A 26,881-nucleotide genomic window follows, 5' to 3' on the forward strand; every position below is an offset into this window, starting at 1 on the left:
TTAAAACCCACCCTAGAAGAAATAAGCTCTAACCCTAACTCAAAATGGCTTAGATCCAACTCCAAAAGCCATCAAAACTTCAAGATAGACCATGAGGTCATAGATCTGGACTCTAGGGACAATTTGGTCACGTAAAGCTCCTATCTTTACTCGCATGCATGACCTACTAGGGCTTAAAAGGCCAAAAAGATGGTCTAGAAGTTGCATGGGACTTCCATGGCCATAAAGTTGGCACCTTTATGCCATGAAGTCCCCTCAAGATCCTAGATCTGAAGGGTTTGCCCAAGTGGGACGTCCAAATCCCAACCATCAATATCTTTGGACCAAAACATGAAGCAAAACATCCTAAAACTAGATCTAAGCATGCCATAGACAAGGTTGAAGCTTTATACCTCAGATGAATCAGAAATGAAGCCCAACTTCTGGATCTACAAGCTCTCTTCAAGTCCTTTGTAACATCCTGAAATTTCAGAAGTTCAATGAAGGGCCAAAAGTGTAAATAAAAGAAGGGACTCGACGAGTAGGTCTGCTTACTCGCCGAGTCGGAGCGGGATTCTGTCGCGGTTTAAGTGGCCAACTCGCCGAGTCGACGGCTTGGACTCGACGAGTTGGTGCTGTAGAGAGAAAACCCTAATCCCGGGGGTTGTGCCCTATATAAAGAACATTATATCCCTCCCTCAGCCTCTTTACTACCCTTTTGAGATCCAGAAACCCTAAATCGTGAGTGAGAGCCCTTGGAAGCAAATTGGAGCCTAGATAAGTGGTTTTGGTGAAGAGATCTTGAAGATCAAGAAGCTTGGATCAAGGGGATTTGCAGAGATTTGGATTATTCTTCAGTGGGAGGTCGTCCTTGAGGTAATAAGCTGCTGTTTTGGCTCTATTGCAATTAGATCTATCTTATGTATGAGATTTGGGACATTTTTGGTATGATTGAGAGTTATTTCAAGGTTGGAGTTTAGATCTGAGGTTGCTACCTCAGATCTAGGCTTGTAATGGTCCAGAGTGTCATAAAGTTTATGTCAATGAGTTTTTGGTGATGCCCCTTTTTCATAAACCCTAGCCCTAGAGTGTTTTGGGCCTATATCTCCTTGGTTTCATGTAAAGTTTGCCACTTTATGTGAGGGTTAGACTGTAGAAGAGTGGATCTATGGATTGGAGCCCCTGCATGGTTCGAAAAGCCACTGTATGGATTGAGAACTGCAGAGACTCGGCGAGTCACATGGGTGTACTCGACGAGTTGTATGAACATGTGCATGGACTCGGCGAGTTGGAAGAACAACTCGGCGAGTCTGTTGAAGATTGCCTTGGACTCGGCGAGTCTGTTCTTGGACTCGGCGAGTCTGGTCGCAGAACCCCAATCTCTTCTGGTTAAACCTCGAAGCAGTGAGTCGGGAGGTGACTCGGTGAGTTGAGCAGGATGGGACTTGGAGATCGTTGGACTCGACGAGTCGTGGGGTGACTCGGCGAGTTGAGTCGTGTTCTAAGAGTTTTCAGAGTATAAGGACTCGACGAGTCAACGGGTTGACTCGGCGAGTAGAGTCAGTCATGAAGTTTGACTTTGGCCTGGACTTTGACTTTGACCTTCATGGGTGTTATGGTAATTGGTTATTTATGTCAATGGTCAATTGGTGGCAATAGGTGTTGGGGTTTGGAGCAGTGCTTCGGAAGAGTGTTTTCGTGGTTCGGTTCTTCGTTTCAGGTGAGTTATCCTCACTATATCAACAGGGTCTACGGCACCAAGGCCGACCCTTTATCGGATGGGAATCCGGGTATTTGTTTGATATGCTATTGAGTTGCTAGATCTGTATCCTAGTATATAGGATAATGTTATGTTAGTGACCGGTTAGGTCGGTATCCTGGTTAGGATGTTGTTATGCTGCATGATCTGATAGATTCGTTTGTTTGGCTGAGGATTGTTATGTGATTAACTATTTTATGTGCACATGGTTGTTTGACTAGGGTTGGGTTGAGGCGGGTCCTGCTTTGTGCTGTAGGCCAACATACCCAGGGCGGACCGGATAGACCGAAGGCCCAGCTAGCTGTCCGGATAGGCTGAAGGCCCCAAGAGGGCGGTCTAGACGTGCCGAGGCTCGGAGAGTGGACCAGGCCGACTGAAGGCCCGGTGCGGGCGGACCAGTCATACTGTAGACTCGGAGAGTGGACCAGGTGGATTGAAGGCCCGGTGCGGGCGGACCAATCACACTGTAGACTCGATATACATGGCTAGACTCGGGGAGTGGACCAGATGGACTGAAGGCCTGGAGCGGGCGGACCAGTCATACTGTAGACTCGATATGCATGGTTGTTCTGTATTATGATATGCTTTGATATGTGTATGGTTATGTGGTTGGTATTTTGGGGGTAACTCACTAAGATTTCGGGCTTACAGTTTCAGTGTATTGTTTCAGGTACTTCAGGAGATCGTGGCAAGGCGAAGGCGTAATCGTACCGCTCCTCATTTTTATGCTGATGTTTCTGGGATACTCTGATAATAAACTAATGGAAAACCTTTTTGTAATAATTAATGGATTTGGGTTGTTTTTGAAAAGTTTAAATTGGTTGGAAAATTTTGGTTGTTACATCCTTGCTCCTTCTTCAAACTCCTTGCTCTTTAAAACCACCAAAACAACACCAAAATTCTCAAGGTAAGCTCACAATCACCAAAAATGGCTTAGGGTTTCGTGATTAGGGTTTTGGACAGTGGAGGCTGGAAAATGAGGGCAGCTCATGGGGTTAAGGTGTTTAAATAGGGTGCAAAACCCTGCAAATTAGGGTTTCATTATGCCAGGCTACTCATCGAGATGACGCAGCTCAACTCGTCGAGTAGGGTTCTTAACCCGCGTCCCAATTCATTCCTACTCGACAAGTCTGGGGCTCCCAACTTGTCGAGTTTTTCTACAAAAATGCATAATTTATAAATTTAAATACATACCAGGAACTGGACGTTACAATATATACATACATATACATCCCATACAGGAGGGAGGAAGAATCATAAAACTCTTCATAAAGTTTTTGCTAAGGCTCATAGAAAAAGACTTATAAGGAGGCTGATGGTTCTTTTCGTCTTATATATATGTGGGACAAATCTCACAAAATTTTATTCTTTATGTTACTAATACCAAAGTGTCAACAACATATCTTCTTTTTATAACTTAAAAAGATATCGTTTTATTGAATATAGGTTTTTTGTTTTTGCTGGCTAACTTGGGACTACGACAACATTTATGCAGGGGTCCGCTCGAAAGGTAAGGGGCTCATCGAGTATAATATCGGATGTGATGGTTTTATTTCAAGGTTTACTATTTATGTTCTTTAGATACGTTATATATTATTGATGAACTATATCTTTTCCCGATAGTCTAGAGTCTAGACTACTTCAAGTTATATTGGACGAAAGTGAGATAACTGTCTTTTTAGTATTAGAAATTTGGACGTGTACATTTTTCACATTATACTTATTTCTAATACGGATTTGCATAACTTAGTGTCATTTACAACAACTGACTATTAGAAACATATTAGCACATTACCGATATAACCTTATTGTTCTCACTCATTGTGGCCCTTTTACGAAGGATACTAGTCGTCGGATATTGGGCCGTAGCTGATCGAACATTTGGGCCTGATCAGTGTTGGATCTTAGCGGTAGCCAGTTGGCCCTTGGTCTTGATCTTCCTTGACTCCTTGAGTATTACTATTTGTGCATATTTGGGTTAGTTAATTATTTGGATTAAATAAAGGGATATTCATAAAATTGGCCGAATGATATTTTAAGAATATAAAGATAATAAGCAACTTTTTTTCAACTACCGAGTCCAAAATGATTCCATTTTGGAATTCAAAATTCAAATTCTGGCATGAAATATAAAATTAATAGTAAAAAACTCGTCCGCGCTACGCCGCGGGTTCGAATGAAGTGTGATTAGCAAGGTTTTAAAAATCGGTTGAGGCGTACACCTCGAGGCGCACCTTGAGGTGAGGCGGCCAAAAACCGGTGCGTCGCTTCTTAGGGGGAGAATGAGGCTTACGCCTCAGTCTAGTGAGGCGGTAAAAATCGGTTTGAGGCGGGGCGTTCCGATTTGAAGCGTATGAGGCGTTCCGTTTTTTTTTCATTTTTTTTTACTTTTTGACATTAGATTGCACGTGCTATCTTATTTGACCTAATTTTGTTCCAGCCATCTTCAATCTTTTCTCGTTTCTTCTTTATTTTCTCTTCTCGTTTCTTCTTTCTCCCCCTGTTAAGTGATTGTTAACAAACTCGATCATGGCAGATGATGACGAACTTCGTTTTTGTTGATTTAGCTTGATTTGAAGACAACTATGCTTTTGTTTTTACTAATTGGCATGATTTGAAGACTATTATGAATTTTAGTATCTTTATTTTTGGGATGATGACATTAAGTAAGCCTTTTCTATTTGAAATTGGACTTTAGTATGTTTTTTATGATTAATATAACATATTATTATTATTATTTTATTCCGCCTCGAGGCTTACGTCTCGTTTCGCCTCGAGGCTTATGCCTCATGAGGCTAGGGGTAAAAGCCTCGAGGCCCGATTCCGTATTTTAAAACCTTGGTGATTAGCATTCAAAACTTGACATAAGTTACTATAATCTTATAGAATTGTACTTTTAAATTGGTCACCAGTCGCATATATACAATATATAGTCGTGTATGTGTGGTTGTGTATATGAGTGTGTGTGTGCGCGCATAAAGTCATGATTGATGACCAAAATCCTCTGGACAGTAGCAACAATTCATAATGATTTCACATGTTACAAAATTAAGCACAATTGTTTTTATATTGTACTTTCATGTTTTCTCATAATCAGACAAACAAAATCGTAAGTTGAATGTAAAATAATTTGCCCTGATCAAAAAACATGACCACATAAACATGCTATTTTTACCTTTAATCAAAGTAGGTTGCTTGTTTTGTTAAAGCAGATCAGGTGATAAAAAACCAAAAACAATATAAATATAAGTACACTGCCTTTTCATGCTCAAACTCATATCAGGTGACTACAAACCTAAAAATAATAAAGTACAATGCCCTTTCCAGGAAAAAGATACCAACCCACAGAAAACCAAACATTAACACCAAAGTTTAATTTTTTTTTTAAATGGTCCCTATGGAAAAAAAAACACATAAATAAAAAATATATATATAATTTTTACTCACCTTGCTCTACATAATTTCCGTCTGCTTTCTTTGCCTCATTCTAAAAAAGCATTTCAAATGATTTGCACATTGGTTTTGGTAAAAGAGATGGAACAATGTACCTAGGAGGAGGAAATGTTGATTCTTGAAACATAAGTGTTGCAATTTGGCGCATTTCGGTTAGCTACCTTTAATGCTCCAACCATCACCCAAAAATCTGATGAGCAAGAACCGACTTCAACACATTATAGATTTTAAATTAGAACCTTGTGTTTGTAAAAGAGAAATTATTATTTATTGTTTCAAATTTGAACCTGGTGCTTAGAGAAAGGAATTTATTACTATTATTTATTATTATTACATGAATTGTCATAAAAAATAAAAACATAAGATAAAAATAATTCAAAATGGCTTCATGGTACTTACTAATTCCTTGAGAGGAGAAAAAACACTAAATGAGACCTCAATTGCTTCTTTATAGTTATCTTTATCTACTGCGATTGTTTTTTCTTTTATTAGTTCCTAAAAGCTCGACAATACAAATGTGTTACAATACTAAAAAGTGGTTTCAAATTAAGGACAAAAATAAAGTACATGTGCATTGAATCCTTGTCAATTAGAAATTAACTGATTATATTCCAATTCTTCAAGTTGCAGTAATCAAATTTAAAACACATTTCTAAACACTCTCTTGCTTACCACATATCAAAAGGGCTTCAAGTAGTTTTAAAATTTCATCTTTCTGGAATTTTAGAGAAACGAAAGATGTGGTTATGGATCCTACTTGATTGTTACACCATAAAACAAAAAAGAGAATAGAGCTAAATGGTGAAAACGAATAAACCGTTACAAATGTAAGTCATGTAGGATACTAATCTAGCAAATGTAAGTCAGCAATCTAAAAAAATCACGTTTTGCAAAAAAAAAAAAATGTGACATTGCTGCATAAATACACATTTAACCCAATATAAAATACTTAAAAAAGATAAAGAAATTACTTCAGCAACATATGGCCACAGTTTTCTTAGTTGTTTGTTCAGCCATTTCACCTGAAATATTAGTCAGGATTCAGGAAAGTGAGAACAAATAATGAAAAAATTATCACCACAAAGTTTCAATAACATATAGTAATGTTGACTATGTGCAAATGGGTATGTGTAACTTAAAAAACTTTCTCTGAAAAATAAAATAAAATCTTCCTTTGGGAAATCCAAAGAAATAATTTTTTTTAGTTATCATTTAACAAAAAGAGTATATAAATGGGGCAAAATACATAAAAACACTACATTTTGGCCATTTTTGTGGTTAAACCACTGTACTTCAGTTACATTCATTGAAAGCCACCAAAATGTAACATTTTTTTCTATGTCCACCACTTAAACCTGTTAAAGCCTGTTAAAGTGATCACAATAAAAAATTTGTCGAAACTTAGTGGTTTTAATGCAATATTTAGTGTCAAAATTTTCAATTGAGTCACTAAACCTTAACAAAATATTCTATTATAACCATTTTAATGGTTAAAACATAAAAATGGCAAAATATAACGACTTTTATATAATTTTCGTTAAAATATATAATAAGAAATTTAATTCTAACATGCTTGCTCATAAACCGGAAACAATTTCCATTAAGAAAAATTATCACCACAAAGTTTCATTAAATCTTCTCTATCAAGATATCCAAGGAGCTTTATGCCACCTGCCTAATGATAAAAGTAGATCATCTCAATAAAGCTCAAACTATTTTGTATACTCTATCATCACTAGAACTAATAAGAAAATTAAGTCAGAGGTGAATACTTAATACGAATACCTAATGAACTATTATTACAATTTACACAAACTCGATATAAAAAAACAATCAATTTCTTAATAATATCAACTAATCATAACAAAAATTTGATGATGACGTAACTAATTACCTTGGCAGTATGATTTTTTCTTCGTTGTATCATCATATGACGCCAACCCATCATAATCCCAATTCCAAATAAAGCCCTAAGAAACATCCAAGACATGAAACCCATTTTTTATCGAACTCAAATCACCGCTAAACACAAATCAATGGGAAATCAGAACTTCGACTCAATGATCACAATGACAAAGACAGAGCGATACCCAGATTTAATGATACTCTACAGTTACCACTTTTGTCTTGATCTGATCGAGAACATTTGCAAAATCGGTATGCTTACGCAGCCTAATAGATCGGAGATTCAAAATCTCAAACTTCAGATTTTTATTGAAGCAAAGGAATCAATTTATCCTCGAACATGAGAAATATTTAAAGTCCTCTACCCTACTGAACCCAATACACCCGATTTACAGAACTGTAAAGATTAGTAATTGACCAAATTTATGTTATATCAAAAAGTATATACTTTGATGAAAAGTAAATAAAAAACTAACATTATATTCAAGTAAAAGACAGGAGATTATTAAGACGCAATAAAATTTACTGTCACACCCCCAAACCAGACGGCGGAAACGTCCGGGGGTGGAGGACTTTATTTGTAGTATCACAACACATGTAATATAGTAATCAAAGTACAAACAACCATTGCATTAAGAAGTATAAATATTTACATGTGTTTCACATTGTATACTGCAACTAAAAAGTTGTACAAAAGATGAAGACAAAACATAAACAGCTCCATCTTCTCAAAAGCTCAGGGTATACCTGTCTACGGGTTCCCTGAGAATACAAGTAATTTGAAAAGAGAGTATCAACATAAAGTTGAGTGAGTGCATAAGTATTTATGTTTTGTAAGAATGTTTTCTGTTTCTTGAATATGTAAATTGTTTCCAGAAAATCCTATATTTTCTGTTGTATATGAAAAGTAGTTGTATTTGTATAAAAATGTTCTATTTGTAAACCAATGTTCTGTGTTTGTAATCTTTATGTAAATTTGTATCTTGTTAACTGTATCTTGTAAACTGTATCTTGTAAACTGAATCTTGTAAACTGTATCTTGTAAACTGTATCTTGTAAACTGGTACTTTGAAAATATACTTAAGTTTAGTTAATTATACACTAACGTATTGTTAATATCTTTTAATGAGTTATTATAACCATACCGACTAGATGGCCTGACCCAACGCTATGAATGCGCTAAAAGTTGATGATAACAATTGTCACTCACAGGCGTGTATGCCTGACTGTAGCTAGCAGTCCGAGTGCAGGATTCTCAATCCCAATATAGATGTGACAACCCGAAATTTCTATTTTGTACAAACCATTCACTTCAATCAAAGTTAGACTTGTTTCTGCTAACTTTTAGCACTGTTTAAAGTCTGTTTGAGCATTCGGAGCCTAGTACACCATAGGAATGAGTGAAAGGAAGTGCCAATTTAAGTTGTAACCTACCAAATAAGCCATAAACCCTCAAATGAGGAGTTTACGGCCAGAGACCATGAGTTTACGGCCATGGTCACCGTAAACTCCATGCTATATATATGGTCCTTAGTCATTTTCAATCACTTTTCACATTTCAAGCCTAGAAATCGGATTTTCTCTCAAGTATCTTAAGAACACACACCCTTTCAAGCTTGTATATCGTAAGTACTCTCTCCTAAGCTTTTTGTATACTTGTAATACTTGAAGAAAACTTGGAAAACATCCATTTGACAAGAACAAAGGGAGTTTACGACCAAGACCATCTCCCTTGGCCGTAAACCCATAAAATGGTGCCATATTGACCCTAAACTCTTCTAGGAACTAAACTTGTGAACTAGAATACTTCTTGGAAGACCATTAGACCTTGAAAGCATCTACAATTCAAGAACAATAGGATTTTACGGCCAAGACAATCTCCCTTGGCCGTAAACCCTTGTTAAGGGTGCATTTGTCGACCTTAGACCCCCCTAAAGGCTTCTAAACTCTTAAGTACCTTCCTTTGTGTGGTACTTACTAGTTATGCTACTTGAATCATCCAATAACCAAGATCAAAGAGAGTTTACGGCCAAGACAATCTCCCTTGGCCGTAAACCCTAATTAGTGATGCATATGGATCATAACTTCTTCCTAAAGCTTGGATTTAGAGTTAGAACACTTCCTTGTGGATGTTAGGACTTCAAAACACCATTTGGCACAAAACATGATAAGTTTACGGCCGTAAACTCATAGGGCCATAAACCCTAGGCCGTAAACTCATGTGAGACTTACCATGTTGGCCGCAAACTCCCTAGAATGGCCATACACCCTTAGTATGCAATCATATGTGATTGTAGTACTTCAATCCTAGGGTTTCCTAGTCTAATAGGATGTTACCTTTCATGATTAGTTGTTTATTCACTAATTATATACATATATGTGTCATTATATGTCAATAGGATCCGTTGTGTTCAAGACTTCACTTGACACTTAGCATCCTACACCAATCTTACATTTGAATAACTTACAACAGGTGAGTTCATACCCCCATATTTCATAGTTTTTACTGTTTTAAAGGGGGGGGGGAATACAAGTCTAACACAAAGATATTGTGTTATAACAAATGATTTCAAATGGAATACAGTTATCAAAACAAATGGTTTCAAACATCTTATCAAATCAAGTGGTTTTAAGTGATTATTTCAAAAAGACATCAAGTCACTAAAATGGATTTCAAAATATGAAACTTCTTTTAAATGTTTTATAAACTTATATTTTCCCCCAAAAATCATACTAGTATACATATATTTATATAAATAAGATTTAAAAGATTTAGGACTGACAACCCACTTTGGTTCCTTTTCCTTGTTTGGATGTGGGATTACAAGTATCCATTGTTTGTCCAAGTGTCATTTAAATTTTAGTTATATATATTTGTCTATGTATACAAGTATAAAAGTTTATTCAATTAGATTCAATTACCCTTTGTAACATGTTGAGCAAAGGATCCCATACATGAATACTCGTTATCAAATCAGAAAGTACATATATATTATGATAGGTATAATTTATGATTTATAGAATATTAATTCACGATACAAGTATACTAGAGTACATGGTTTTACAAAAACAAAGGTTTAATTCAAAACTATTCAAGTGTATTCATTCATTCAAATACATGTTAAGAGTACTAATTCAAGAATATACTATCAATCATTTACTTCAGAATGATTGGGTTTTCATAACTATTATACATGTAACGTAATATGCTTTTATGAGACAAGTAGTACAATTTGTTTAATTTATTTTAAACAACACAGTTAAAGTCCTGATATTATAACCAGAATCTCCAGCAGGGGATCGAAACAATGTATGTATAGATCTATATTGGGATTGACAATCCCTCACTCGGACTGCTAGCTACAGTCAGGCATACACGCCTGTGAGTGACAATTGTTATCATCAACTTTCAGCGCATTCATAGTGTTGGGTCAGACCATCTAGTCAGTATGGTTATAATAGCTCATTAAAAGATATTAACAATACGTTAGTGTATAATTAACTAAACTTAAGTACATTTTCAAAGTACCAGTTTACAAGATACAGTTTACAAGATACAGTTTACAAGATTCAGTTTACAAGATACAGTTTACAAGATACAGTTAACAAGATACAAGTTTACAAGATACAAGTTTACATAAAGATTACAAACACAGAACATTGGTTTACAAATAGAACAGTTTTATACAAATACAACTACTTTTCATATACAATAGAAAATATAGGATTTTCTGGAAACAGTTTACATATTCAAGAAATAGAAAACATTCTTACAAAACATAAATACTTATGCACTCACTCAACTTTATGTTGATACTCTCTTTTCAAATTACTTGTATTCTCAGGGAACCCATAGACAGGTACACCCCGAGCTTTTAAGAAGATGGAGTTGTTTATGTTTTGTCTTCATCTTTTGTACAACTTTTTAGTTTCAGTATACAATGTGAAACACATGTAAATATTTATACTTTTTAATGCAATGGTTGTTTGTACTTTGATTACTATATTACATGTGTTGTGATACTACAAATGAAGTCCTCCACCCCCGGACGTTTCCGCCGTCTGGTTTGGGGGTGTGACAGATTGGTATCAGAGCATTGTTTATAGTGAACTCAATATATCAATCCATAAAATATATACAAACTATAAATACATTTGGGGCTAAGAGCTCTGACTACAAGTATACTTTTAAAAATTTAAGTATTTTTACAAGAAGTATACTAACACTCATACCTATAAGTACAATATCACAGTCATAAGAACTTAAAAGTATTTGGATGTTGAACATTATAGTCAAACCTGGACAGTTATGTAATCATATTTGGGATTAATATAGCCTGATCAACTATATTGATTTGAAATATGACCAACATGTATTTGGGAGTGATAGTGGTGTTGTGGCATGTCTAAAACTTACCATACATACTCAGAAGAACTTTAGAACAGAACATAAAGATTAAAATACTACAGGAGTATTTTAGGCACTATATACTAATAACAAACATGTGAAATTAGTAGAACAATCAAGGGTAGAACTATAAATATTAAGGGTATATTACAATTATATATAATTAAAGTTATATAGACTTAGAATATGTGATTTAGCTTCATTTCCTGTTCCTTGTTTGGTTGTGGATTTAGAGCTGGGTCATTTAATCGAAGGTCGAATATAACCAAGTTATATATAATTAATATGCACTGTATAGTTATAGTAATATCTAGAACAAGTTGTACTTAGTACATTATTTGTTAATTGTAGGTCTTTCTTGTAGAAACTTATCGTTGCTAACTATATTCTATATCTCTTATCCCTATTCTCGCTTAGATAAAAATGGCTGAGATGAGGTTTCATCCAAATGATACTCGTCGCCATTAGGAAGTACTCTACTCATTTCCTATTCACTCTTTTGGTTATAGTTAAGTCTATGGATAGGTTTTAGCGTTATTTTTCAGGGTTTTTCAGTAAGACCATGAAAATTTTATTTTCAATGGGTCTGTTTGATGTCGATGTTTTTCTCAGAATTTGGTGTATTGTAGACCTGTTTAGGGTCAAGTTTTCCAGACTTATGTATTCAATATGCCAATTTAATCGACATGCATTTTTCGTACTCTTGAAAAATAACCATTCAATTTCATATTATTCAGCTACAAGTTGTACTTGTCATAGACTTCTATTTCCAATTCATTCCAAGATTCATGTCGAACTATATGTTTTAGTTCAGAGATATCATGATTCATATTCACTCTTGATATCTTATCATCATTGTATCTTTTGACTTTTATAGAAAAAGATGCCTCCTCGTAGAAATCCAAGACGTCAAAATGTTAATGAACCACCGGTACCACCTCCGCCACCACCTCCTCAGTTCGACCCCGCTATGTTCCAAGCGGCGGTCACGGCGGATGTAGTTGCTGCTATGGCTCAGATCAATACTTCTGGTGCTAGTGGGTCTGGAGCTGGTACAAATCCTGCTAACCAGGGCGAAGGTCATGGGCACTCGCGAGAGTGCACTTATAAGGATTTTTCCAATGCCAAACCCAGGACCTTTAATGGAACTGGTGGAGTTATGGCATTAAGGCAATGGATAGAAAAGACAAAAGCAATTTTTGAAATTTGCTCTTGTCCTGAAGGCAGCAAGGTCAAGTTCGATGCTTGTACCTTTTCAGAAAGAGCTTTAACATGGTGGAATGGCCATGTTAAGTCACTTACCCTAGTGGTGGCTAATTCAATAAGTTGGGAGAACTTCAAAGCCATGCTTATGCGGGAATACTACCTGCGAGGAGAAGTTCAGAAACTTGAACAGGAACTCTAGGGTCTTTCAATGGTTGGTTCTGATATATCAACCTATACTAGTAGATTTTGTGATCTGGCAATTCTTTGCTCGGAGATGGTTGCTATGGAGAGCAAGAAGATTGAGAGATATATTTGGGGATTGTCGCCCCAAATTCAGTCAAGTGTGTTAGCTTCAAGGCCTGTTACTTTTGATAGTGCCAAAGAGTTGGCACAATCTCTTATTGATCATGGAATCCATCAACACTCGGTGGTTGCTACACCAGAACAACCAAAGGGAAACAACAACAACAACAATAACAACAACAACAACAACAACAACAACAACAAGGGTCGGAACAAGAGGAAGGGAAAGGTTTCACAGGATTCCTCAAAGAAACAACAACTGGCTACAGTCAACGCTATGAATGTACCTACTGTTGTTCCTGTTAATCCAGCACCAGCTAAGCCATATGTTGGTAATCTCCCTAAGTGTAACAAGTGAAATTTTCACCATAATGGAAATTGCAGGAAAATGCAGTGTCATAACTGCAACAGAAAAGGGTATACCGCCCGATTCTGTAGAGCACCACCTCAACCACTTAACCAAGTACCTGCTGCTGGAGTAGGTCAAGCGTGCTACAATTGTGGTGAAGTAGGACATTTCAAGAAAGATTGTCCTAAAGCTGGAAATGCTGGTGGAGTCGGGAGAATTTTAGCTTTGGGCCAGGAAGAAGCAGTGGCAAATCCCGCAGTAGTTACGGGTACGTTCCTTCTCAACAACACTTATGCATGCATTCTATTTGATTATGGTGCTGAGAAGAGCTTCGTGAGCCATAATTTCAAACACTTGTTAAAACAAAACTCTCAACCATTAAAAGAAACATTCACTGTCGAAATGGCTAATGGGAAATCCGAATCCACCAACGATGTATACATAGGATGTACTCTTACTTTGAATAACTATTCGTTTACTATTGACCTTATGCCAGTTCTATCAAGAGTTTCGACGTCATAATAGGTATGGATTGGTTGTGTCCTAACCGTGCTGACATCCTATGTTATGAAAAAGCCATTCGTCTGAATTACCAACTAATGAAACTCTTGTTATTTACGGCGACAAACCTGGAACGAACCTCCAAATGATTTCTTGCATCAAGGCACAGAAGTACCTTCGCAAAGAGTATTGTGCTTTCTTAGCTCATGTTGTAGACAAAAAGCAAGAAGTGAAAGATATCGCGAAAATTCCTGAAGTCTGTAACTTTCTCGACGTTTTTCCCGATGATCTTCCAGGAGTACCTCCCGAACGACAAGTCGAATTCCGAATCGACTTAATTCCAGGGGCTACCCCTGTAGCCAAATCTCCCTACCGTTTTGCACCTTCAGAGTTGCAGGAATTATCCAGCCAGCTTAACGAACTTCTTAGCAAAGGTTTCATAAGACCAAGCTTCTCACCCTGGGGAGCACCGATTTTGTTCGTAAAGAAGAAGGATGGATCGTTTCGTATGTGCATAGACTACCGTGAGCTGAATAAACTTACTATTAAGAATCGATACCCTCTGCCTCGCATTGACGATTTGTTCGACCAACTACAAGGTGCGAGCTACTTCTCCAAAATAGACTTAAGATCTGGGTATCACCAGTTACGAATTTTGGAGGATGACATTCCCAAAACCGCGTTCAGAACTCGTTATGGTCATTATGAGTTCGTAGTGATGCCATTCGGATTAACGAATGCACCTGCTGTGTTCATGGATCTAATGAACAGAGTGTGTCATCTATTCTTGGACAAATTCGTTATAGTCTTCATTGACGACATCATTATTTATTCAAGAAGTGAAGAGGAACATGGACAACATCTTCGTCAAGTTTTGCAAACTCTTAGAACAGAGAAACTCTATGCGAAGTTTTCAAAATGTGAATTTTGGATTAGAAAGGTTGAATTTCTAGGTCACGTGGTCAGTTCTGAAGGAATACACGTCGATCCTTCCAAAATTAAGGCTATTGAAAACTGGTCAGCACCCAAAACACCTACAGAAATCCGTCAATTCTTAGGTCTTGTTGGCTATTATCGCAGATTCATCCAGAATTTCTCTCGAATAGCTAAACCTCTTACCACCCTGACGCAAAAAGGTGTAAATTTTAGCTGGGGAGAAAAGCAAGAAACAACGTTCCAAACGCTGAAGCGAGCTTTGTGTAGTGCACCAATCCTATCTCTTCCTGAAGGGACAGAGGATTTTGTAGTGTACTGCGATGCTTCTAATCAAGGACTTGGATGTGTTCTTATGCAAAGAAGAAAGGAGATATCTTATGCCTCAAGACAGCTAAAGACACATGAAGTCAATTATTCAACACATGACCTTGAACTAGGAGCAGTAGTATTTGCTCTGAAGATCTGGAGACATTATTTATATGGCACGAAATGCACAGTATTCACGGACCATAAAAGTCTCCAGCATATCTTCAATCAGAAAGAGATGAACATGAGACAACGACGATGGGTGGAGCTATTGAACGACTACGATTGTCAAATTCTTTATCACCCTGGTAAAGCTAATGTAGTTGCTGACGCCCTTAGCAGAAAAGAATACTCGAGACGTCGAGTAAAGTCGTTGACCATGACAATCCATTCACATCTGTCCACACAGATCAGAGAGGCTCAACTTGAGGCCTTAAAACCTGAAAACGTGGCATGTGAAGCCTTGAGAGGAATGGATAAAAATTTCAAAGTCAGGGATGATGGAGTCTATTGTTTCATGAACCGGATTTGGACACCTAAGTTTGGTGGTTACAGAGACGTAGTCATGAATGAAGCTCACAAAACTCGATACTCTATTCATCCAGGTTCGGACAAGATGTATATGGACCTTAAGAAACTGTACTTGTGGCCTAACATGAAGGCTGAAATCACTACCTTCGTGGGCAAGTGCCTTACTTGCGCCAAAGTAAAGATAGAATACCAGAAACCTTAAGGTTTATTGCAACAACCTGAAATACCAGAATGGAAGTGGGAACGGATTACAATGGATTTCATAACCAAGTTACCTAAGAAAACGGGTGGTTATGATACTATTTGGGTAATCGTCGATAGATTAACCAAATCCGCGCACTTCTTACCGATCAGAGAAACTGACAAGATGGAAAAGCTAACAAGAACTTACCTCAAAGAAATCGTTAGACTGCATGGTGTTCCAATATCTATTATTTCCGACCGAGATAGTAGATTCACTTCTCGCTTCTGGTAGTCATTACAAAAATCTTTGGGAACTAGGCTGGACATGAGTACAACCTACCATCCTCAGACTGACGGAAAAAGTGAGAGGACGATTCAAACTTTAGAAGATATGTTACGAGCTTGCGTGATAGACTTTGGTAAGGCATGGGATACTCATTTACCCCTTGTCGAATTCTCGTACAACAATAGTTATCACACTAGCATAAAGGCTGCTCCTTTCGAAGCTCTCTATGGCCGTAAGTGCAGATCCCCTCTGTGCTGGGCTGAAGTGGGCGATACGCAGCTAGCTAGAAGCCAAGTTCCTGATGATGCCCTCACTAGTCCGGAAATCATTCGCGAAACCACGGAGAAAATCATACAAGTCCGGGAGCGACTTAAAGCTTCCAGAGATAGACAGAAAAGCTACGCTGACAAAAGAAGAAAACCCTTGGAGTTTCAGGTTGGTGACCGCGTCATGTTGAAGGTCTCCCCCTGGAAGGGCATGATACGCTTTGGAAAGCGTGACAAGTTGAATCCAAGGTATATAGGACCATTCGAGATTCTTGCTAGAATCGGTCCCGTAGCTTACAAACTCCGTCTACCTCAAGAACTAAGTAACATACATCCTGTTTTCCACGTCTCGAACTTGAAAAAGTGTATGTCCGATGAGACTCTTGTTCTCCCACTCGACGAGATCGAGATTGACGAGATCCTCAACTTTGTGGAAGAACCTATAGAGATTATGAACCGAGAGGTCAAGCAGACAAAACAAAGCCGTATTCCTATAGTGAAGGTTCGCTGGAATGCCAAACGAGGACCTGAATTCACTTGGGAGCGCGAGTATCAAATGAAACTGAAATATCCTCATCTTTTCGTTTAGTTATTGTAGTAGCTTATTTGTGAAACTCTAATTTCGGGACGAAATTCTCTCTAACGGGGGGATGATGTGACAACCCGAAATTTCTATTTTGTACAAACCATTCACTTCAATCAAAGTCAGACTTGTTTCTGCTAACTTTTAGCACTGTTTAAAGTCTGTTTGAGCATTCGGAGCCTAGTACACCATATGAATGAGTGAAAGGAAGTTCCAATTTAAGTTGTAACCTACCAAACAAGCCATAAACCCTCAAATGAGGAGTTTACGGCCAGAGACCATGAGTTTACGGCCATGGTCACCGTAAACTCCATGCTATATATATGGTCCTTAGTCATTTTCAATCACTTTTCACATTTCAAGCCTAGAAATCGGATTTTCTCTCAAGTATCTTAAGAACACACACCCTTTCAAGCTTCTATATCGTAAGTACTCTCTCCTAAGCTTGTTGTATACTTGTAATACTTGAAGAACACTTGGAAAACATCCATTTGACAAGAACAAAGGGAGTTTACGTCCAAGACCATCTCCCTTGGCCGTAAACCCATAAAATGGTGCCATATTGACCCTAAACTCTTCTAGGAACTAAACTTGTGAACTAGAATACTTCTTGGAAGACCATTAGACCTTGAAAGCATCTAGAATTCAAGAACAATAGGAGTTTACGGCCAAGACAATCTCCCTTGGCCGTAAACCCTTGTTAAGGGTGCATTTGTCGACCTTAGACCCCCCTAAAGGCTTCTACACTCTTGAGTACCTTCCTTTGTGTGGTACTTACTAGTTATAATACTTAAAATCATCCAATAACCAAGATCATAGAGAGTTTACGGCCAAGACAATCTCCCTTGGCCGTAAACCCTAATTAGTGATGCATATGGATCATAACTTCTTCCTAAAGCTTGGATTTAGAGTTAGAACACTTCCTTGTGGATGTTAGGACTTCAAAACACCATTTGGCACAAAACATGATGAGTTTACGGTCGTAAACTCATAGGGCTGTAAACTCATGTGAGACTTACCATGTTGGCCGCAAACTCCCTAGAATGGCCATACACCCTTAGTATGCAATCATCTGTGATTGTAGTACTTCAATCCTAGGGTTTCCTAGTCTAATAGGATGTTACCTTTCATGATTAGTTGTTTATTCACTAATTATATACATATATGTGTCATTATATGTCAATAGGATCCGTTGTGTTCAAGACTTCACTTGACACTTAGCATCCTACACCAATCTTACATTTGAATAACTTACAACAGGTGAGTTCATACCCCCATATTTCATAGTTTTTACTGTTTTAAAGGGGGGGGGGGAATACAAGTCTAACACAAAGATATTGTGTTATAACAAATGATTTCAAATGGAATACAGTTATCAAAACAAATGGTTTCAAACATCTTATCAAATCAAGTGGTTTTAAGTGATTATTTCAAAAAGACATCAAGTCACTAAAATGGATTTCAAAATATGAAACTTCTTTTAAATGTTTTATAAACTTATATTTTCCCCCAAAAATCATACTAGTATACATATATTTATATAAATAAGATTTAAAAGATTTAGGACTGACAACCCACTTTGGTTCCTTTTCCTTGTTTGGATGTGGGATTACAAGTATCCATTGTTTGTCCAAGTGTCATTTAAATTTTAGTTATATATATTTGTCTATGTATACAAGTATAAAAGTTTATTCAATTAGATTCAATTACCCTTTGTAACATGTTGAGCAAAGGATCCCATACATGAATACTCGTTATCAAATCAGAAAGTACATATATATTATGATAGGTATAATTTATGATTTATAGAATATTAATTCACGATACAAGTATACTAGAGTACATGGTTTTACAAAAACAAAGGTTTAATTCAAAACTATTCAAGTGTATTCATTCATTCAAATACATGTTAAGAGTACTAATTCAAGAATATACTATCAATCATTTACTTCAGAATGATTGGGTTTTCATAACTATTATACATGTAACGTAATATGCTTTTATGAGACAAGTAGTACAATTTGTTTAATTTATTTTAAACAACACAGTTAAAGTCCTGATATTATAACCAGAATCTCCAGCAGGGGATCGAAACAATGTATGTATAGATCTATATTGGGATTGACAATCCCTCACTCGGACTGCTAGCTACAGTCAGGCATACACGCCTGTGAGTGACAATTGTTATCATCAACTTTCAGCGCATTCATAGTGTTGGGTCAGACCATCTAGTCAGTATGGTTATAATAGCTCATTAAAAGATATTAACAATACGTTAGTGTATAATTAACTAAACTTAAGTACATTTTCAAAGTACCAGTTTACAAGATACAGTTTACAAGATACAGTTTACAAGATTCAGTTTACAAGATACAGTTTACAAGATACAGTTAACAAGATACAAGTTACATAAAGATTACAAACACAGAACATTGGTTTACAAATAGAACAGTTTTATACAAATACAACTACTTTTCATATACAACAGAAAATATAGGATTTTCTGGAAACAGTTTACATATTCAAGAAACAGAAAACATTCTTACAAAACATAAATACTTATGCACTCACTCAACTTTATGTTGATACTCTCTTTTCAAATTACTTGTATTCTCAAGGAACCCGTAGACAGGTACACCCCGAGCTTTTGAGAAGATGGAGTTGTTTATGTTTTGTCTTCATCTTTTGTACAACTTTTTAGTTTCAGTATACAATGTGAAACACATGTAAATATTTATATTTTTTAATGAAATGGTTGTTTGTACTTTGATTACTATATTACATGTGTTGTGATACTACAAATGAAGTCCTCCACCCCCGGACGTTTCCGCCGTCTGGTTTGGGGGTGTGACATTTACCGGGTGATCTTGAGGATTCAGATGATGTATAAAAGCATATCAAAAGAATCAATAAATACATTTGAGTAGATAAAAGCATAAAAGATGGATAACGAATGTGCCTACTTCAATTAATTTTTTTTATTTTTTATTTATTTATTTATTTTTTAAGAACAAAGATAATGAAGAAAAACTACCTGTAGCTGCCTCGAGGTGTCAAGCCAAGCAGTCTCCCCGAAAACCATAACATCCACAACATATTAGAATCCTGGTACCATAGGTCTTAGACGAGCGTGTTTTTGGGTATGACAGAGGGATGCCATCTATTCTCAAACTGTGAAGTTGAACCCAATCTTGTATCCTTTCTTCTAGTGGTCTATTTGCATAACATCATTGACAAGAAGATTACTTCAAGTGTTATATTAGAATTGCAATAATTAAGGAATTTAATACATTTGATTGTTGGTTAATGATTATAACTTTTCAAGACTCCATCTTCTACAGAAGCGCTAAAGACGGATGATCTGTCAAATACATATAACAATCACCAATCAAAAAACGTCAAATATATGATTGTACTTGAATAACCTTAACTTCTTATCATCATTTTTCATCAAGAATGCTCTTAATAACCTACTTTTCATAAGAAAATGAACATACAATCCAGATTGAGATACATATATTGTGGGACAAAATAGTTGAGATCAGCACTTCTATGGTTTCAAGAATAAAAATTTGAATTTACAGCATATTTTTTTCACTAAAGCTAGTAGAGAATGTCTCAGTGTAACGATGATGCTTGTACATTTGGTTTATAAAGTATTTCGCTTCCTAGATCAACTAAACCTTTTTTCAGGAAATTTACAACCCCCAACCCTCAACAACAAGGTAATTAATATCCCCAAAATGTCAGTCACATAACACCTAACCAAAATATAAAGCTGAGAACCCAGTTGTAAGAATTTAATTATATACAGACCAACAAAATCTAGTATGATGTTTACCATGCTTGCTTTCAACAGATGAAGAACTAAAGTTTCCGGGCATTCTCATTATTACCTCCATGTTCCTTTGGAACTGCTGCATAAGCTTCAATTAAAGATCGGTAAGCAGTTACAACAGGTCATTTTGATCCGGTAGATAGGTCATGGTCAACAGGACCTTAAGTTGATCTGCTTCAAGAAATGCAAGTTAACAATAATACTAAAACCAATAATCAGTTTTAAAGTACCAAATATGACCCTCAAATTCAGTCCTCCAATATGGCTAAATTTTAGAAATAAACCGTAACCGGAATTAGTTGTAGAGTTGATCAAGATCACCATCATGACACATCTGTAAATAAATAAAAAGAGAAATCATTTTTTCTCAGTTCTTCATATTTTCAAATTCCATTCTCCAGAATTGCACCCAACGTATTCGCTACCTTGGTAACTTTTTCTCTTAGTTTTATTCAAATCAAGATCAATTTTTACTAATCATCATTACCCTCTCCTATAATTCTCCATTTCTTTATTGCTAGCGTTACATATTTTTAATTGCAACTACTGACTGTGACTTCCGCCAAATCAAATTCATACAGAAATGACATATTTGCCCACTTCAGGTTCTCACAACGTATTTTTTTATTTCACAAAGTATTTATACTATGATTGTTTGCCTCTTTTTATATGTCCTCTATTGTAGTAATACCTGAGGCCAATTCATCAGTCTCCTTCTACTTGCAGAAAATTTCTTCTTCCCTAATGACTAATTCTACAAGAAATGCAGTTATGTGAGAATTCTCAGTTTGATTCACCTGAATGTGGAAGATATGAACAACATACGCATCCAACACTTTGACCTAAAAGAACATCAAAACTCATAAAAGCATAGTTTATTAAAACAAATTTATAGAAAGTCTAGAATGAACTTTGAAAATATAAAAGCATAAACAATAAAACCTTCTTCCAGTGCTTTCATATATAAGTCGTTAGATTAAACATGACATAGAAAATTAAACAGACCCTAGCAAATGAAAACAATGTACCTTTTTTTTCAAAATGTCTAGATCCTTTGATACGACTCTTCTCGTAGAGACTTCATTTCAGCCTCATATGATTTCCTTTATATACAATTGAGTAATACATGAGCAACATAACATAAAAAGGAACTGTGAATCTTGAATCTTCATATGTGCTGAATGAACCTTCAATCAACTCAAGTTGCTGGAGAAAATTGCATTATCTTGACATAGAAATTCTACAAATGAATAAAGGAAGAAAAGGTGTTTACTTGGATAAATTAATTCAAAAGAAAATGTTAACAACGGGAAGGAAGATAATGATACTTGAGAAACAACAATAAGAATGCATCAGGTAGTGCTCCCTAAGGGGTCTCATAACGAAATTTATATTTTCTAATATCCATTTACCAAATCACATCTTGAATACTTTTACCACTTTTGTAAATTTAATAAGGCTATTTAGTAGGTTATGAATAAATGAACGAATAAGTATGTACCAGAGTCTACTTAACTTTAAAGTTGAAAGGAAAAATATGTCACTTGAGAGATGTCTATCCTGCACAAAATAAACCTAACAATTATTATTGGTATGTATATAACATGCCTTCAATGATCATATTAAAAGTAAAAAAAAAAACATTAAATCTGACATGAACACTCTCTATTTGAGACGTTCTTCCCATGTTCTTCGCTTTTTTGTTTGCCCACTTCAAAAATCAAAATACAGCTATCTCTTATCCTTTCCAAAAAATTGTGATTTTACTTGATCTTTCTTACCCTTGTTGGGCCAAGAATGTACTGACTTTTATCCCATTTAAATTCAAATTTAAGGAAGGTAAATTAACATTGATTATTTTATTAAAATTCTAATAACCCGCAACCCCAAATGGATGTAAAAGAGACACACATATGGATTAGGTTATCTGCAACCAAAACTGAAAGTAGATGTCTTGAGGTCGACTTAATTTGGAAACAACTAGAACTGAAAAAATAAATAAATAAATACATAAATAAATCACCCACGTTAAGTTTATGTCTACAACTTTTTTTGCTTAAATATTTGTAGTTGATGTTTTCAACCAGCTGCGAAGGAAACTTAAATCTTTAAACAAAGTTTTCATCACGTAAATTTGATAACAAAAGGAGAAAATTTCAAACCTAATACATGTCGATTAACATAAAAAAGCTAAAGTTCAGTGGGGTTTTTTTTTAACATGAAAGCACAAACCATTTGCAATAATTTTAAATTGCAATGGTTTAAAGCACGTCAACAATTAATCAAGAAAAATAAATGGGGAAAAGCAAAACACCTTAACTTAGGTTTAGGGTTTTAGAGAAGAAGAGAAATAAAAACATCCATTAAAGAAAGAAACGAACCTTGAAAGCATAATCGTGAAGGAAGGCATAACGTCTCCTATCTCACCCACGCATGTGTAAGAGGCATGATGTGAAGAAGAAATCAGAGAGGGTGACTTAGTCGCAATCAACCAAGAAGTGGCAGTAAGAAATCGCCGGAAACAAGAGGCACATATTGACTGCCCGATGTCATCGTTTCTGGAAGCCACATTCAACGTCATGCATAAGTCGTTGGAAGGGATGCGGCGTGTTCGACGTCAGAGGCAGGAAAGCCGACATGACGGGGAGAAGTGGTGCGAGTTAACTTCTTTTGGTTCATTGATGGCTAGATGAAGTAATGGTCGGCGGCTTCCTTCTTAAGTTCTTATGGACAACACAAACGATGAGAAACCAAGACCAAAATGAAGTGTATAGTGAAAGCTATTTTCGTATAGTAGCGGTGGCACATACTCCAATTCAGTGGAATCGTGAGTAGGCTGATCGACAGGGGAAAATATATCCATTATAACAAACGATATTGTTTAGTACTACCTTTTAAATACTCCGTTTTTCAGAAATGGAGGGCTACCCATATGGGACCCGACCCAGTAGAAAAGCAATACACTCTTATGCCCCTTTAAACTCAAGAAAAAATACCCCAAAATCCTACATAATTCCATCAAAATTCCACAAAAAAACCCATCTAATTCCACAAGCATCCAGCTCACCCCATTATATATATATATATATATATATATATATATATATATATATATATATATATATATATATATATATATATATTAAATCCAAAGGAGCTTAGGAATAGTACCTTTTTAGGCTTTAGGTTTTTGCCACAAAAGTTTACTCAATTTGACACTTTTAGTCCCTAAAGTCAAAATTTTTACATTTTTGCCTTTTAATTAGGTTTTTCTGCCTTAAGGTTTTTGCCACAAATCTTTAATGACTTTGACACCTTTAGTCCTTGCAGTTAAAGGTTTTACATTTTGGTGTTTTTGCCACAAATCTTTAATGAATTTGACACTTTTCGTCCTTGTAGTCAAAACTTTTACATTTTGACATAAAAAACACAGAAAACTTCCTTTAAAATTTTGCCACCATATTTTCCCAACTTTGACAACTTTAACATAATTGCCACAACATTTTTGGATTTTCTCCACCAATGTCCCTTCTTTTCGTTGTACACTTTTGACATCTAATTTTAGGGGTTGTCGACTTTCTCCCCTATTTATGGTGATTTACAATTTCAGCACATATTTTTTAAAGTTGGCCGATTTTTTCCATATTACCCCAAAAGCGGCGTAGCCGCGGGTTCTTTACTAGTTTTGCTTAATTCTTAAGGCATGGTGTTTATATATATATATATATATATATATATATATATATATATATATATATATATATATATATATATATATATATATATATATATATATATTAACTTTACCATTCTGTAAATACACCTTACAGTATTTTTCTCACGCCAATTTCTATATTTTTTTTCAAAAAATATTCAACCACAATGTCGTCATCGTCATCTAGTTCGTCGAATTCTTTGGCGCAAGAAGAAGCAACAATCGTGCGGATTAGGTGGATGTAATGTAAAATCCTAAAAATTTCAGACTTGGTTCTTAATTAATAAAGTAAATAAATGAAAGATTATTTATATAGTTAAATGATCATTGAATAATCATATCATTAATTGATATGAAGCTTTGAAATTTAAAAGTGGGAAATAATAACATTTTAAAAGTTAAAGGGTCAAAAGTGTCAAATTGACAAAGTGAGTTGACCGAAGGGTTGGATCAATTAATGGAAGAAACTACAAAAGTTATATAATGGATGGAAAAGGATTTATTATGTCATAACTTAAGTTAAAATCACAAATATTAAGGTTTGGTGGGTTTTGACCAAAATGTTCAAACTAAAGGGATCAAATGTGAAATATAGGAAAATAAGAAGCACACCTTCTCCTTTCATTTCCTATATTCATGTTCTTGCATCCTAGATACCCTTTAATGGTGATTTTCATCTTCTCTCCATCTAAGGCTTGATTCAAGTGAGGATTTGAACTCTAACCAAAGAAAGGAATGAACAAAGACTTACAAGGTATAATTTCTTCCCCTCTTAACCTAGAGATCGATTTTTGGAAGTGTATAAAACCCCAATGTCGAATTTGATGAGATAAAATCATTATGGTTTGATGGTTTTTTTATGATTTGGGTAAAAAGCTCCATGAATCCTAGAAATCTAATTTGGGGATATAGCAATTCATGATGAAATGAGATTGGATTCTATGACCTAGATATTTGCTAGCAACAAATTAAAATAGGAATGCTCAAATTCATCTATGATGGTAGAATCATATATAAGCATAGATTTGTATTGATCTCTAGGTAATCCGGGTTTTGGGTCCTTCGAGTCTGGGTAAACTGGGTCTAAGAACCGGAACCGTGTTAGGAACTGGAACGGGTTTTAGGGGCCGGAACCCGTTTCTATGAAAAGTTTAAAACATTCATATCTCATTCATTTGAAGTCGGATTGGCATGAGGTTTTTTCCAAAGTGTAGTTTATAGTTTGTACATGATTTTAGACTATAATTTGGTCATTGTTGAGTTAATATTCATTGACTTAGAGTCCCTCAAAATCTGGATATCAAAGTTCGACATTTTATGTTTTTCAGATTTTTTTGTTGAATCGGTCCGGGTCCCGGGTTTAAAGAATAGATTTATCCGGGTTCGGGTAATCCGGGTTTTGGGTCCTTCGGGTCTGGGTAAACCGGGTCTAAGAACCGGAACCGTGTTAGGAACTGGAACCGGTTCTAGGGGCCGGGACCGGTTTCTATGAAAAATTTAAAACATTCATATCTCATTCGTTTGAAGTCGGATTGGCATGAGGTTTTTTCCAAAGTGTAGTTTATAGTTTGTACATGATTTTAGACTATAATTTTGTCATTGTTGAGTTAATATTCATTGACTTACAGTCCCTCAAAATTTGGATATGAAAGTTGGACATTTTATGTTTTTCAGATTTTTTTTTGTATTATGTGAATGTTTTAAAACGTGCATATCTAATTCGTTTGAAGTCGGAATTGTATGTGGTTTTTCCAAAATGTATTCTAGAGTTTGTACATAATTTTATACTATAATTTTGTCATTTTTAGTTCAAATTCATTTCCTTACAGTGCCCCAAAGTCGGGATATCAAAGCTGTGAATTTACTGTTTTTCAGCTTTATTTTTATATTTTGTGAAATTTTAAAAATGCATATCTAATTCGTTTGAAGTCGGCTTATCATGAGGTTTTTTGAAACATGTAGTTTAGAGTTTTTAAATTATTTTAGAGTATAATTTTGTCATTTTTGGTTTCATATTCATTGACTTACAGCCCCCCAAAGTCGAGATATCAATGTTATGAATTTTCTGTTTTTCAGCTTTATTTTTATATTTTGTGAAATTTTAAAAATGTATATGTAATTCGTTTGAAGTTGGATTATCATGAGGTTTTTTGCAATGTGTATTTTAGAGTTTGTACATGATTTTAGTCTATAATTTTGTCATTTTTGGTTTAATATTCAATGACTTATGGTCCCCCGACGTTGGGATATCAAAGTTGAAAATTTTCGAAGTTCAGACACTAAGTAATTACCAAAAATTTTCGGATTTTCTCGGTTTTTCGGTTCTAGACCCACTTTACCCAGTACCTTACCCGGAACCGAACCGGAACCAGTT

General features: G+C 35.6%; 2 long non-coding RNA genes across 4 annotated transcripts; both read right to left on the bottom strand.

Moving 5' to 3' along the window:
* Positions 1-5,867: 5,867 nt before the first annotated feature.
* On the bottom strand, positions 5,868-7,418 carry LOC145134811 (uncharacterized). The gene is made up of 3 exons (XR_013719358.1): positions 7,282-7,418; positions 7,086-7,161; positions 5,868-6,213 (listed from the first exon to the last, which is right to left on the bottom strand). It is a non-coding gene; the product is annotated as an uncharacterized LOC145134811 (long non-coding RNA).
* An 11,895-nt stretch (positions 7,419-19,313) lies between these two features.
* On the bottom strand, positions 19,314-23,641 carry LOC145129249 (uncharacterized). 3 transcript variants are annotated; one of them, XR_013717403.1, is made up of 4 exons: positions 23,174-23,641; positions 20,851-22,352; positions 20,245-20,315; positions 19,314-20,167 (listed from the first exon to the last, which is right to left on the bottom strand). It is a non-coding gene; the product is annotated as an uncharacterized LOC145129249 (long non-coding RNA). The 3 variants fall into 3 exon arrangements; XR_013717402.1 differs by having other exon boundaries at positions 19,314-20,315; positions 20,851-22,032; XR_013717401.1 differs by having other exon boundaries at positions 19,314-20,315.
* Positions 23,642-26,881: the final 3,240 nt, after the last annotated feature.

The sequence above is a fragment of the Lactuca virosa genome, chromosome 8, assembly GCF_052849685.1.
Source record: "Lactuca virosa cultivar CGN04683 chromosome 8, Lactuca_virosa_CGN04683_v6, whole genome shotgun sequence".
NCBI classification, from domain to species: domain Eukaryota; kingdom Viridiplantae; phylum Streptophyta; class Magnoliopsida; order Asterales; family Asteraceae; genus Lactuca; species Lactuca virosa.